A 15,395-nucleotide genomic window follows, 5' to 3' on the forward strand; every position below is an offset into this window, starting at 1 on the left:
AGGGACGACAAAGACACTCTATTAAACATTGGATCCGCCGTTTCTCTAAAGGAGACGAGACAAAACACAGACGGCAGCCATTAAAAAGAAAAGAGGATTGAAGGCAATCTTTGAATTCAAAATTCCTCCAGTTCTAAGGCCAAGAACGGCAGAGGACCTAGCTTCAAAAAACACAAGGACTCAATTGTTCCCATATCTGATTTGCACAAAAACTCACACAAAAAAGGGTTACAATCTGATTCTCAGATGGATTCCAATTAAAAACTGTAGGCTCCGATCGTGACTCCTTTTCCAAGTGCCTATCGCAACTTGAAATTTCCGGCGCCGGAGTTTGTGGATTGCTGGGAAAGTTGTCGTTCGAGGTTCTCGGTGTCGTTTCCAATTGTGGTTCGTTCATACTAACGTACAACATATCTCTGTTCCTGTTATATAAAAATCAGCTACTGAAAGGTTCATGTTAGTTTTCCTATTTTGTTCAGTAATGCTTCATATTCCATGATTTAGCCCATTCACTGCCATGTCTTATTGTTCTGGTTGTTTATTCTGTTTAGGCTAGTTTACTGAGTTCTTGAGCATATTTAAATTATTTTATCACTATTATAGTACTATGTTAGATTTATTGCCAAATAATTAGTTTTAAGATAACTAATATGAGTTTTGGTAATTTTTCCACATTTTGTCAACGAATTATGATTCTTAGTGGCATGTTTTTAGGTAATTGTTCCTCTATTATTTTCTTTCATCAGATGTTGCACGTTGGCTTCCTTTTGTGATGTTGCTTTTGAGCCTGAATCGGTGTTTGAGGCTACAAAGTGTTATTTCCCAAGCTAATTGCTCTATTTTTGTTGAAGCTGAAAGATTTTGTATAATGCTTCTAGTTTACATGTAGTTTAAATCTGAAAATGTGCTACTGAATCTTACAAGTGAGTTGTTAAATTGGATAGATAGAAAAATTTGAGTTGTTTCTCTCTTGGCAAGGAATAAGAATAGGCCATAAGTGGTGCTAAGTCAGAAGAATAAAATCTCAAAACCCATGGCCCTCAATTAATTAATTTTAACCCTTTAGGAATCGAGACACGCCATTTAGCGAATTTTCCATGGCCCTTGCAAAGTTGCAATGTTCGTAGTTTTCTTTAGGCATGTTAATATACTATCGTGGTTGTGGACACATTCGCATGACATGATTACGACTTCTAAAAACAAAACCGGAATATGCGTTCGCGCAACTTCGACCAATTTTTTTTAATATTAATAAACGTTATTAATTGTGGACACATTCGCGTGATATAATTTTTGACGCGCCAAACAAATAGGTACACGTACGCGTGACCCATTTCAAGATAATATTCTCAATTAAAAGCGGTAAAAGGTAAATGCACATAGGTTCTAAAATTAGTAATCAGATAATTTTAATAGGCCAGGTATGATCAAAGCGACTGTGCTAAAACCAGGGAACTTGGGAGTGCCTAACACCTTCTCCTGGGTTAACAGAATTCCTTACTCAGGTTTCTGTGTTCACAGACTGTATAACAAAGTCAATCTTTTCCTCGATTCGGGATTTAAACCGGTGACTTGGGACACCATAAATTATCCCAAGTGGCGACTCTGAATTTAATAAAAATGATCTCGTTTTGATTGTCACTTAAATTGGAAAAAACTCCCCTATACCCCTTTACGGGGTGTAGGAAAAAAGGAGGTGTGATAGCTCTGGCGACTCTGCTGGGGATAGGAACCCAGAACTTCTGGTTCAGGGTTCAAGAATTCGAGCTTGTTAACATGATTTTTGCTTGGCTTTATTTATTATTGATATTACTGTATTATGTGAACCTTTTGTGCTAAATGCTATCTGTTTACCGCGTTGATATTGTTTGAATTGTATATAACTGTCTTCTTACGCCACCCCTCTGAGTCTTCTAGAAATGGTGCGCACGTTCGTGTGACCCACTTTTTCTGTAGAAATTATACCAAATAGAATGAGGTTGGGCAAGCGACAAGGCCGAGTAGACTTCAGTGCTCCCGGTACGTCGCCCCCTCTTCGGCTCCTATTGTCCGCTCGGGTACCCCAAGTCTAGACCAAAACCCCAGGACTTAAACCTAGAAAAACACAGCTTCATACCGGATCCCTAGTAGGAACGTTTGTTTGCATCATGTGCATTTGACTTAGGGGACTCAACACAGGGGTTGGGTCCGTCTAGGACAGGTGTGCCCAAAATAAAAGATCATCCTAATGCATTCTATGTGCTATGTGAATATTTATTTGTTTCGGGTTGCATGCTGACCGGCTAAGGAAAGAAAAACCAAGAGTGGGGTAGGATAGAGAATTCACCTGGTTCTGAAAATCCCGGTATTCGAAAATGCCTCGAAACTCTACCCAAATTGTTTTAAAAAAAGAAAAGGAAAATGTATTTCAAATATGAAAGGGAGTCAATATCATGTTTTTCCAATTATGTCAAAACTTGGCGAACTACATGGGTCTGATTCTCACCGGATGTGAGATACGGAGGCAAACCTCATCGGTTCCGGCCCATAATTTTCAAAATTCCAAAATTATTTTCCTTTACTTCCTCTCTAGAAAAGTCTTTTTTTTGAGACCCCAATTTTCAAATATCCAAAATATTTTCCATTACTTGCTTCTTTAGAAAGCCTTTCTTTTAGGCCCTAATCGTTTTTTTTTAAAAAAATATATACAAAAATATTTTCTTTTAATTTCTTCCGAAAATCCAAAAATATTTTCATTCTTCTTTCAAAATTGAAAAGAAAATTCAAAATTCAGAAATATTTTCTTTTTTTAGAAGCATTTCTTTCATAAATTCAAAATAAAATTCCAAAATATTTTCTTTCTTCTTTAGAAGTTTTTCTTTCAAAATTCCAGAAAAAAATTCAAAAAAAAATCTTTCTTCTTTAGAAGTCTTTCTTTGCAAAAATGCTGAAGAAAAATCAAAATCCAAAAATATTCCCTTTCTTCTTTATAAGTCTTTGTTTCGAAAAATGAAATGAAAATTCAAAATTCAAATAAAAAAGTTAGTTTAGTTACTTTATTCCTGATCTTCCCGAACTACGCAAGATCTGATTCATGTTCCCACATGATACGTAGGCAACCCACATCAGGTTCGATCGCCATTAAAAAGAAGTGAAAAAAATGAAGAAATGAAAAAATATTGATAATAATAAGGACCGACTGAGTCCATTCTAACATGTTTCGTTTTGAATTGTGAAGAAAGTTAAGGTGGTCGGTTTGTGGTAAGCTGGAAACACAAGATCCAAGGAAAAATGATAACTGACATCGAAGCTGTTACAAGTGCTCAAGAGACTCAAGGTCAGAGGGTTCAACAAGAGTCTACTGTATTTGAGAAAAATAGAATACTGAAACAGCAAATGACCGAAATGTGTCAATCATGGGCCAGTGGTCAAGGATAGCCTCATCATGAGTCACAATTCGCTACACAGCAAGAGCAGTACCACTCTCCTGAGTACCACTCGTACTCGTTTGATCTTCCTGCAAACGTTGAGAAGCCTGGCCAAAAGATGGTACAGGAAGAAATGACCCAAAGAGTGAAAAGCTTAGAACAACAGTTGAAAAACATGCAAGGGTTGACAGGTCAAAAGAGTGTTGCCTTCAAAGATCTATGTATGTTCCCCGATGTCCACTTACCGCCTAATTTCAAGACTCCCAAATTTGAAAAGTATGATGGACATGGAGACCCCATAGCCCACCTGAAAAGGTATTGCAATCAACTGAGAGGTGCGGAAAGAAACGAAGAATTACTGATGTCCTATTTTGGGGAAAGCCTTACGGAAGTAGCATCCGCATGGTTTTTGGATCAATACACATCTCGCTGGTACGTCTGGAATGACATGGCACAGTCCTTTGTCAATCAGTTCCAATACAACATTGACATTGCCCCAGACCGCATTTCCCTTTCAAACCTAAAGAAGAAACCAAGTGAAAGTTTCAGGGAATATACCATTAAATGGAGAGAGCAAGCAGCTCAAGTTAAGCCACTCATGGATGACCGCGAGCTAATCAGTGTCTTCCTTCAAGCGCAAGAGCCAGATTACTTTCAAAACATGATGTCCCCAGTTGGCAAATCCTTCTCGGAAGCAATCAAAATGGGAGAAATGGTAGAGAATGGTCTTAAGACAGACAAAATTATAAGTCAAGCAGTTTTTAAAGCCGCAACTCAGGCTGTCCGGGTTGAATCTGATAATTTTAGCGACACAAATGAGAAGGTTGAAGAAATCATGATGATATCAAGGTCGAGAATAGGTCCCAGGAGAACATCTCGAAGGTATGAGCAGCCTCCTCAAGTTTCCCATGACTCCCCTAAGCAGTATTATCCACCTCAGAACCCTCAATACTCTGTCGCTCCACCTCGGTATATTGTCCAGCCACCAAAACACCCCAGAAGGCGAGCACGAGCATCACAAAATCTCCACCAGCTTCCACAAAATTTTCAGGTACCCTATAACCCTCATCCAGGCCAGAGGTATAGAGTGGAACAAAGGTTGAAAGATAATTTTACACCAATAAGAGAGTCCTATGCAAGCTTACTTGAGAAATTAAAGCATTATGACATGATTGCACCTATTCCTCCAAATCATGTGGACCCACATGCAAGAAGCTTTGACCCTTCTAAAAGGTGTGAATACCATTCCAATGCCCAGGGGCACAATGTTGAAAGTTGTCAGGATTTGAAAAGAGAAATAGAAAGGATGATCCAGGAAAATCTGATTATGATCCAAGACAGTGACACCCAGAATATCGCGTAGAATCCTTTACCTGCACATCATGATGCACACTTTGTGGGGATGATGCCTGGTGACATGGAGTTTGAGAATCCTCTCGGGAGCTTGCTAACTGAAGTTAATGATGTAGAAATTGGAGAAGGCTCTGCTAATTCTGATGAGCAAATTTGTGGCTAAATGTCAAGCCTAGCAATTGAAAAGTCATTCCCTCTTCACTAGGAAGGAATCTTGGTAGCTTGTTTTGATGTTTTTTCTATTATCTGGGTTATTTCAGGGTTTTGATCTAGATTTTATTTGTTTTATTGAGTCAAACCCTTCTATCCCTCCATTTTGTCTATGTGAGTCTTGTCCATTTGTTCTGTTGCTATTTTCATTATTCAGGTTATTTTAGGGTTGTAACTCGGATCTTGGGTTGTTTGTCTTGTTGTCAAATCCTTTCATCCTTTACTCAATAAAATATAGTTTGTGCTTTTGTGTCATTTTGTTCCTAGTTCTTTTGTCGCTAGTTCTAATGACATGACATGCATGCGGAAATTTTGGCCAGATCTTAGAAACTGATTTAATATGGAATCAGATAATTGAAAAAAAAAGATACTTTTGAGGATGAATAAAGAGTTGAGATACTTTGGAATTGAGGTCGAGTAGAATTCACCTTCAAATCATTGTGGAGGCCGGGCTTGAGGATGTTTAGTCAATTGAAGTTTGTAGGAAAGTAAGGGATGGAAAGTGTCTTGTGACCACGACACACCAAGAAGACAGACATGTTTGTCAATGCTGTGATCGCGAAAAGATACCATGTTTGGCATTCTCGAAGTTGAGAGGCCCTTTTTTTGCTACCCAAACACTTTATACCCTTTATTACCTCTTTTGAGCCTGTGTTATTTTCTTTGACCACCCCCTTTTGGAATCAAGTTTAGAGTCGAGAGTTAAAAAAATGATGAAAAAAAATGATGAAAAAAAGAAAAGAAAAGTCCATGCCCCAAGAGTACAAACTGGGGTAGCTCTTTGAAAGTTCAAGTGAAAAAAAAAAGAACTGTCGAAGGTCCATGCCCTCAAAAATAGAAGCTGGGGCAAATAAAGAAAAAGAAAAAAAAAAGAAAAAAGAAAAGGAGAAACAAAAAGAATGTTGAAAAATAGTTTAGGTCAGATGTTTGAACTACGTTCGACCTGATTCCTTAAAAAATAAGGATACGTAAGCAGCCTCACGGTTCGGTCCAACCAAATAAGAATTTAGAAGAAAAAGAAAAAAAAATAGAAAACTAGAAAAACCCCAGCATCTGAAACTTGGGCAAAGATTTTATTTCATTTTTGAAAGAGTCGATTCCAAGAGTTGTAAACCTATAACCCCTTACTTTGAGCCTTCATGCCGACCTTTCTTTCCAACCATATCCAAAAACCTTCCAAATAAAGACCTCCCAATATGCCTTCAAGAATGCCAAGAGACGCATGCGATGGGCAACAGTTGTCACACGACGTAGAACATCGTCGAGTTGCTCACAAAAGGAGGGAAAGAAAAAGAAAAATGAGAGAGTCTTATTAGTGAAAACCCTCACGGGCACAATAAGACGACGGTAAGTAGAGATGAATAAATGAGAAAGGCTTGTTGGTAAAAATTCCTCGGGGCACCATTAGTCGAAAGTGAGTCGTGAAGTTTATGGAAAGGATTGGCACGGATAGGTCCAACTTCAAAGATCATAAGAATGGTAAAAGGGAAGATTTGGTCAGTTTGATAGATCGGTTGTTAAGTCCAAAATGCATGTCATGATCATTAAGGCTAGTTATTGAAAAAAAGGAAAAAATTCTTCCTTCTGTCCTTCCGACAAGGGCATTTCTTGTTAATATTTGTTTCTTTGTACCATTGTGTCCTCCACTCTGAGTCAGTCCTTGTCAAAACAAGCAAGAAAAGATTTTAAAACTGTCACACCTCCTTTTTGCGCGCCCGCCCCCGAAGGGTTAAATGCGCGAGGGGAGTTTTTCCAATTTAAGTGACAATATTCGAAATGAGATTATTTATTCAATTCAGAGTCGCCACTTGGGAAAAGTTTGGTTTTTGGTGTCCCAAGTCACCGGTTTATCTTGAATCCCAAATCGAGGAAGTTTTCGACTTTTCCAAATGAAGTCTGCGAACCAGAAATTCTAAGTAAGGAATTCTGTTGACCCGAGGGAAGGTGTTAGGCACCCTCGAATCCCGTGGCTCTAACACGGTCGCTTAAATTGTTATAATGGCTAAATATCTGATTTAAATACATGTTGTGACTTATGTGCTTTTATTAAGTTTAAAACTGCTTTTATTATTATCATCTATTTTTATAAGATTGCAACGTCGTGAAAATGCATCTCGAACTACGTCACAATCAATGCACCCGTAGTTGTTAACACATTTCGACTCCGTTGAGATTTGGATTCGGGTCACATCAATGTGCACCCGAGTTTAAGAATGTAATTTAATTAAGCCGCGCCTAAAGAGTCTAACGCGTTATTATTTTTGGGGAAGGGCATGAAATTCGCTAACCGGCCTGTCCTGAATTCTAAATATTTATTATGGCTAGTTATTGAGGGCCCCGCAATTTTGCATTTTTTATTTGGCGAGGCTCGTCTCTATTTTTAGAAAAGGATATCCTAAAGTGGCTACATTTCTAATGAGTTTGTCTCTAAAACTAGAAGAAAAAGTACATGCTAATTATATGCTTTGGCCTAATCCGGATTCTTATCAATTTCTGATTAATTATTTACAAAGTGGAGAAAACATTATACTTCATGGAAAAATGCTTTAATTTGACAAAGAAATCACATACGAGCTAACGAAATACAACACTTAATCCGAACAACATCCTTAAGTCGGATTTAAATTAACTTGCTTAAACAGGATTAATAGAATTCCTTATTAAAGAATGTTACCGATGATATTCAAAACTAGTCCTATAAACTGCCTAAAGAAATCGAAACTGGGTGATTCAAAACTGTATTATATTTGGCTAGATTTAACCGCCATTTGCCCCTACCTATTCAAAGCATGCTGAAAGAGTGAGTTTAATTTAATCAATCGTATTAAATAGTTTCACATTCCATGAGTTGTATTTACATCCTGTATGCTACTAAACGAATCAAATACCGCAGTTTCAGATCAACATAAACTTTAATTAAGTACAAACTTACTAATGTATTCTCTACTAGACTAACAAACTAAAATTTACACAGCTTGACAACATTTATAAAATTTGTAAGCGAAGCAACATATGATTATAATTCCTTCAGATCTTTCGATTCAACTTTCATTGCGTCATCAGTTACATCAGACGGATTCGAAATGTGTACCTGAGGAGATGCTTACAATGAAAGAAAGCAAGAGAGTCAGTTGAGCAGCAGTGCAAGCGAAACAGCAGCAATAACAGATAACAGCAGCAGGACAAATTCTAGTGCAAGATACAATTATAGACGAGGAAAAAGTGGAAAAATGAACAGCAGTAGGCAGCGTAGCAGAAACAAAACTCCAGGCAGACCAACTCAAAGAAAGATAAGTACAAAACACCACCAATAATCTCAATTAAGACCTCAATCAGGACTCAGAAGAAGTCAATATGGAACAGGCAAATCCAGGCCAGTGAGAATCAAGACAACGATGGAAATGTAGTTCCTATTTTTGTGTTATGCCTCTCTCAATATGTATCTGTATGTTCTCTCTATTTCTTTCTTCTGCTGAAATTTAGTGTCAACTTCTAATCCCCTCTCTATCTGTTTCTTCTCTCAGAACTCAGCTCAATATATTCAGTCTGGGTTCCCTATGTGTATCTCTCTGTGTATGTGTGTATATCTCCCAAAAAATCCCCCTTAAATATGCCTAAAACTTAACCTTTAACAGCCTGTTTTTAATCAAAAACACCCCTCCCATGTGCTCTCTTCTTTTCAGTTTCCACTTACTATTTAAATAAGAACACAACCCCATGATATTCCCTGGTAGACTTACCTTTTGAGTAAGGTTTATTATTTCTGAAACTAAAGCAAAATATGGGCAGCAGAATGTAATCTGACAGCATATGCTGTCAAACTATTTTAAACTTAACAAAAGCCTTTATGCAGGACACAGGTTGTGCACAAATGCACATGTGGTGCACAAGTGCACATGTTGTGCACAAGTGCACATGCCCTCCAATTCAGAACTGTAACTAAACAAAACATTCCTTTTACATTTCTGATTCAAATTAACAACTATAAGTAACTAAACTCAGTTCCTAATTGATTCAGGCAATGCTTAGCAGAAGCAAGTCAATTTGTTATTGTTCAGACAGCTGAAACTAATTGACGACACATGTCGACTCGACTATACTAGTTAAAACACATACAATCGAAGCCAAAATCAGACATTTAACAGTATCGAACACATGATTTGAATTGTACTGACTAAGCAAAATTGTACTCGAGGAATCAGTTGATCAGTCAAAATTTGAAGTTCAATTGTTCGCACAGCACATACACATATACACATTATCAGTAACAAGTAGAAGAAAGAATCAATCAAACACAGAGGTTCAGGCAAGGTGGACAGGACACAGTTGGTAAAATTCAAAAACACGAATTAAAACAAAACATGAACAGACCTTTAATCAGCACATGGAATAAAGAAAAAAGAAAACAAAACTCACCTTAAATCCCGAAAAATCAAAGAGCCTTAGCTTGGATTCGAACAGGCCTTTCTTAAGGCTAAACGGACTTTAATCGAAGTGTTTCTCAGATGAGAAATACTTCGATTAAGGTCCATTAGACCTTAATCTCTTTGGCTTAAACAGATACGGAATAGGCACGAGGTTTAAACCTAATCTCTTGGTTTAAACAGGTACGGAATAGGCACGAGGTTTAAACCTAATCTCTTGGTTTAAACAGGCACGGAACAGACCCTTGGTTTAGCTTGGACTAGACCCTAATCTCTTGGTTTAAACAGGCACGGAACATGCACGAGGTTTAAACCTAATCTCTTGGTTTAAACAGGCACGGAACAGACCCTTGGTTTAGCTTGGACTAGACCGTAATCTCTTGGTTTAAACAGGCACGAGGAAACCTAGGGTTCAAAAAATCAGATCTGGGATTCGTGTTTCCCTGGTTAGATTCGGACCAAACCAAGCATGGTTTGGTCACGAGGGGGGTCTGGGGACTATCTGGTGTGAAGTTGAGGTCGATTGGTGTAAGTCAGGTTCCGACTCGAATCTTCAAATGAAGATTCGAGACGGTGGGAGGGGATTTGAGCTAAGTGGTTAACAGATCCATGTTCAGGGTGGCAAGGGGTTCTATGGTGTTAAGGATGGGGTCACCGACGTCCATGCCGCCGGCTTTCATGGTGAAGGTATACAGGGGCGGCTAGGGTTTAGAGGGGAAGGGGATGAGGACGAAGGCGGGGTCTTGGATAGGGGGGGCAGGGTATGGTAGGAGGCTTATATATGGAATGGGTGGGCTGATCTCGGCCGTTGGATGAGGCACGATGAAGGGCTAGGATCCTTCAATTAACGGGAAACGGTGTCGTTTTAGACCTAAGGGGGTTGGGTCGGTCCCGGCGGAATGGATCGGGTTTGTTCATGGGTTAACGGGGAAGTGATCTTGGCCGTTGATCAATCTGAGATCAACGGCCTAGATCAGACTAGGTCACTACGACGTCGTTTGGACGTTCTGGGTGTCAGCTGTTGTGGACCGGGTTACACAGGGGTTTTGGGTTTGAGTTTTGGGCCTCGAATTTAAAATGAAAATAAGCCCAACTGATTTTCAACCCAATTCTGCACTCTCTTTTATTATTTTTTTTTATTTTAAAACAAAAACTAAGTAAATCAAATTAAAATTAAATAAACACTTAATACAATTATTTGCACACATATATTAAAATATTTAAAGCAGGTAAAATCAAACAAAACAACAATCACGGACAAGGATGCATATTTATGATTTTTCTATTTAATAACCGGATTACGGTTCAAACAGCACATGACACACACATTTTTTTTATTTTGTTTCAATAATGGACAAAAATCATAGATAATTAACAAAATGCCACGTAAAATCCAAAAATTGTACAGCAGGACCATTTGTTATTATTTTTTATTTCTTTTGGAGCGATTGTCGCGTAAGACAAAAATCATGTGCTCACAAAAACTGTTACCAGCTTTTCAGTTGCACAAAGTGAATTTGGCTAGCACACTCAGTTATTACTGTCAACATGCCTTGAGGATTCATGCAAAGGCTCCCCTTAAAGACTCTTCTTAGCCTACTTGGCGCAAGAAAGATAACTGGTGATTCTCTTTGACAGATAAATTGCTCAAAAAGCAAAAAGTCAGTCAAGATATTGGAAAGGGTCACCTAGGCAAAGATCTCCAGTTGAGATAAGGCTGATTGAGCCGCAAGTACAAATGACACTAGGTGTGAAACAATTAGGGTTGATGTAGAGCAAAAGTCTCTTGAAGCCGACTCAAGTTGATTGAGCAGAAGCCAAGCTGCCCAAGACTCAAGGCCACAAACTGACCACCATTTTCAAAACTGACAAATTTTTCTTTGTATGGAACAAGAACAAAGCGATGCAAGGAAAGTGATTCAAAAAGAAAAAAAATGAAAAACAAAACAACAAAAAAAAGAGAAGAAAAAGAAAAGACGAGAAGAGCCGACAAAGGGAAGTTTCTCAAATCTTTGCCTTTATTTGTCTTGCTATTGTGCATAAAATCTTGCCATTGATCTTCATATTTTTCCTCATAGGATAAAAAGTCCTAGTCTGATGGATTTTCCTCCCAATATAAATCTTAATCTGATGAATCTTTCTCTTAAGATAGAAAACCTAGTCTGATGAATTTTCTCCTAGGATATAAATCTTAGTCTGATGAATTTTTCTCCTAAGATAGAAGACCTAGTCTGATGAACTTTCTCCTAGGATCAAAATCTTAGTCTGATGAATCTTTCTCCTAAGATAGAAGACCTAGTCTGATGAATTTTCTCCTGGGGTAAAAATCTTAGTCTGATGAATCTTTCTCCTAAGATAAAAAAAAGAGACCTAGTCTAATGAACTTTCTCCTAGGATCGAAATCTTAGTCTGATGAGTCTTTCTCCTAAGATAGAAGACCTGGTCTGATGAATTTTCTCCTAGGATCGAAATCATAGTCTGATGAATTTTTCTCCTAAGATAGAAAACCTAGTCTGATGAATTTTCTCCTAGGGTAAAAATCTTAGTCTGATGAATCTTCCTCCTAAGATAAAAAAAAAGACCTAGTCTGATGAACTTTCTCTTAGGATCTAAATCTTAGTCTGATGAGTCTTTCTCCTAAGATAGAAGACTTAGTCTGATGAATTTTTCCCTAGGATCAAAATCTTAGTCTGATGAATCTTTCTCCTAAGATACCAAAAAAAAAAGAGAAAAAGGACCTAGTCTGATGAATTTTCTCCTAGGATTAACGTCTTAGTCTGATGAATCTTACTCCTAGGATAGAAAACCTAGTCTGACGAATTTTTTCCTAGGATATTTTGAAAAAAAAAGGAAGTCTGGATTTGAAAAAAAGGGGTCAATTTTTAGTTTTCTTAAGTTATCAGTGTTTAGTTTTCTTGAAATCAGGGGCTCCGCCTGGAGAATAGGGTCAGTCTTTATGTTAGTCAAGCATAGTTTACAGTTTTCCGCAAGCTCAATCACTTTAGGAGACGCACATCCTAGGCTAGTCTTTAGTTTACTCTCATCATTGCATCAATAGTATAAGTGGTTTACAATATTGCTAACAACTCACAATCTTCCTAGTGCAAACTGGGGCAGAAAATTTCGTTTGTTTTGTTGGTTTTGATTGCAGGCACCCACATGGAAAACAAGGGAACACAGAAAGTTTCAACAATCAGGCGCCCACCTAAAGAACAAGGGAAAATGGTTCAAGTTTCGAAGGAAGACAGGTCAAGTTCATCAATCAGGCGCCCACCTAGAGAACAAGGAAAGACAGTTCAAGTTTCAAGGAAAAACAAGTTCGAAGGAAGACAGTTCAAGATTCAAGGGAAAACAGTTCGAGTTTCAAGGGAAAGCAGTCCGAGTTTCAAGGGAAAGCATTCAAGTTTCAACAGAAGTCAGTTCAAGTTTTAGCAGTCAGGCGCCCACCTGGAGAACAAGGGAAGTTATTTCAGAATTCAATTCAAGTTAAAAGTAGCAGAAGCTCGTGGCAAGAATGCGGGTCAACAATCCGCGATGATCAACAGAAGTAGTCTCAATCCAAAAAAAAAAGTGAATCCAGAGTGCAGAAGCGGAGAAATATGTGGACTACTCAAGACGTGATTGGAGTCACAAGCTTTGCATGTCCCATCTTGATCCGAAAAGTTGAAAAAGATTGAACCAACAACTGCATCTAACAAGCATTAAGAGTCAGATCAGAGTCCGAATGAAGAACCAACCAAGACTCAAGATCAAGCTTCAGAAGACTCATAGATAGGAATCTTGTAGCTCGTAGCTGATAGGCTTAGTTAGTCTTTTTCATTTTTGATTTTGATGTAATAAAGGGACTGCGGACCGGAACCTCGACGGCACCTCGACCGGCTCTCCACCTCGGTATACTCCATCATCTCACTCACCTCTGAACTACACGTGGCCTGATTCCTTTATAGCCAAGGATATGTAGGTAGCTTAGATACCAGGGCTCGGTCACATTCTCCTTTCCCTTAGTTTGGTCTCCTTAAATAAGGGTCGGGTTAAAAAACCTGTCTAGTCATTCTTTGTCTGATAACTCTTCGCGTTTCCAGTCAAAGAGGGGGAGCTGTAGACATGTGATTTTTGACCCTCCCCAAGATTTTCCATATCTTAGCACGTAAATATTTAGTTTAGGCCTAATATAGCTATTCAACTAATTTGACTTTTTTACTTTATTTCGTCACAAAAATAAAAATTACAAAAATATTTTAGTTTACGCATCTTTCATAAATTTAAATAAAAAATATATAAAAATAGTAGCTTATTTTTATTTTTATATATAATCTTGAAAATACAAAAATAGTTTCATATTTTTATATAGTTTAGTTCAATTAATTAAAATTAGTTTTATATTTTATATTATAATTGTATATAATTTTAGAAGGAGGAATTAGTTTTGGGTTGGTTTACCCCGTCTTTGTGAATCTTGTAGTCCATTTTTTTTAGTCTTTGGCATAATTTCCAAGCCCATAGTTCCTAGGCTCATACCCCCTAACCTAAAAAAATCCTATAAAATAATTAGACTCTAAGACACAAAGGGAGGCTGGCAGCTAAAGACCTAGGGACGAAAAAGACACTCTATTAAACATTGGATCCACCGTTTCTCTAAAGGAGACGAGACAAAACACAGACGGCAACCATTAAAAAGAAAAGAGGATTGAAGGCAATCTTTGAATTCAAAAGTCCTCCAGTTCTAAGGCCAAGAACGGCAGATGACCTAGCTTCAAAAAACACAAGGACTCAATTGTTCCCATATCTGATTTGCACAAAAACCCACACAAAAGGGTTACAATCTGATTCTCAGATGGATTTCGATTAAAAACCGTATGATACGATCGTCACTCCTTTTCCAAGTGCCTATCGCAACTTGAAATTTCCGGCGCCGAAGTTTGTGGATTGCTGGGATCTTTTTCTATTAACTGATTTTTTCTGTTGCCATTCGAGGTCTTGTTCGAGGTTCTCGGTGTCGTTTCCGATCGTGGTTCGTTCATACAAACTTACAACATATCTCTGTTCCTGTTATATAAAAATCAGCTACTGAAAGGTTCATGCTAGTTTTCCTATTTTGTTCAGTAATGCTTCATATTCCATGATTTAGCCCATTCGTTACCATGTCTTATTGTTCTGGTTGTTTATTTTGTTTAGGCTAGTTTACTGAGTTCTTAAGCATACTTAAATTATTTTATCACTATTATAGTACTATGTTAGATTTATTGCCAAATTATTAGTTTTAAGATAACTAATATGAGTTTTGGTAATTTTTCCACATTTTGTTAACGAATTATGATTCTAAGTGTCATGTTTTTAGGTAATTGTTCCTCTATTATTTGCTTTCATCAGATGTTGCACGTTGGCTTCCTTTTGTGATGTTGCTTTTGAGTCTGAATCGGTGTTTGAGGCTACAAAGTGTTATTTCCCAAGCTAATTGCTCTATTTTTGTTGAAGCTGAAAGATTTTGTATAATGCTCCTAGTTTAGATGTAGTTTAAATCTGAAAATGTGCTACTGAATCTTACAAGTGAGTTGATAAATTGGATAGATAGAAAAATTGGAGTTGTTTCTCTCTTGGCAAGGAATAAGAATAGGTCATAAGTGGTGCTAAGTCAGAAGAATAAAATCTCAAAACCCATGGCCCTCACTTAATTAATTTTAACCCTTTAGAAATCGAGACGCGGCATTTAGCGAATTTTTTATAGCCCTCGCAAAGTTGCAATGTTCGTAGTTTGCTTTAGGCACGTTAATATACTATCATGGTTGTGGACACGTTCGCGTGACATGATTACGACTTCTAAAAACAAAACCAGAGTATGCGTTCGCGCAATTTCGACCAATTTTTTTTAATATTAATAAAGCGTTATTAATTGTGGACATGTTCGCGTGACATGATTTTTGACACGCCAAACAAATGGGTACACGTACGCGTGACCCATTTCAAGATAATATTCTCAATTAAAAGCGGTAAAAGGTAAATG

Source organism: Nicotiana tabacum, chromosome 20 (genome assembly GCF_000715075.1).
Source record: "Nicotiana tabacum cultivar K326 chromosome 20, ASM71507v2, whole genome shotgun sequence".
In the NCBI taxonomy this organism is placed as follows: Eukaryota; Viridiplantae; Streptophyta; class Magnoliopsida; order Solanales; family Solanaceae; genus Nicotiana; species Nicotiana tabacum.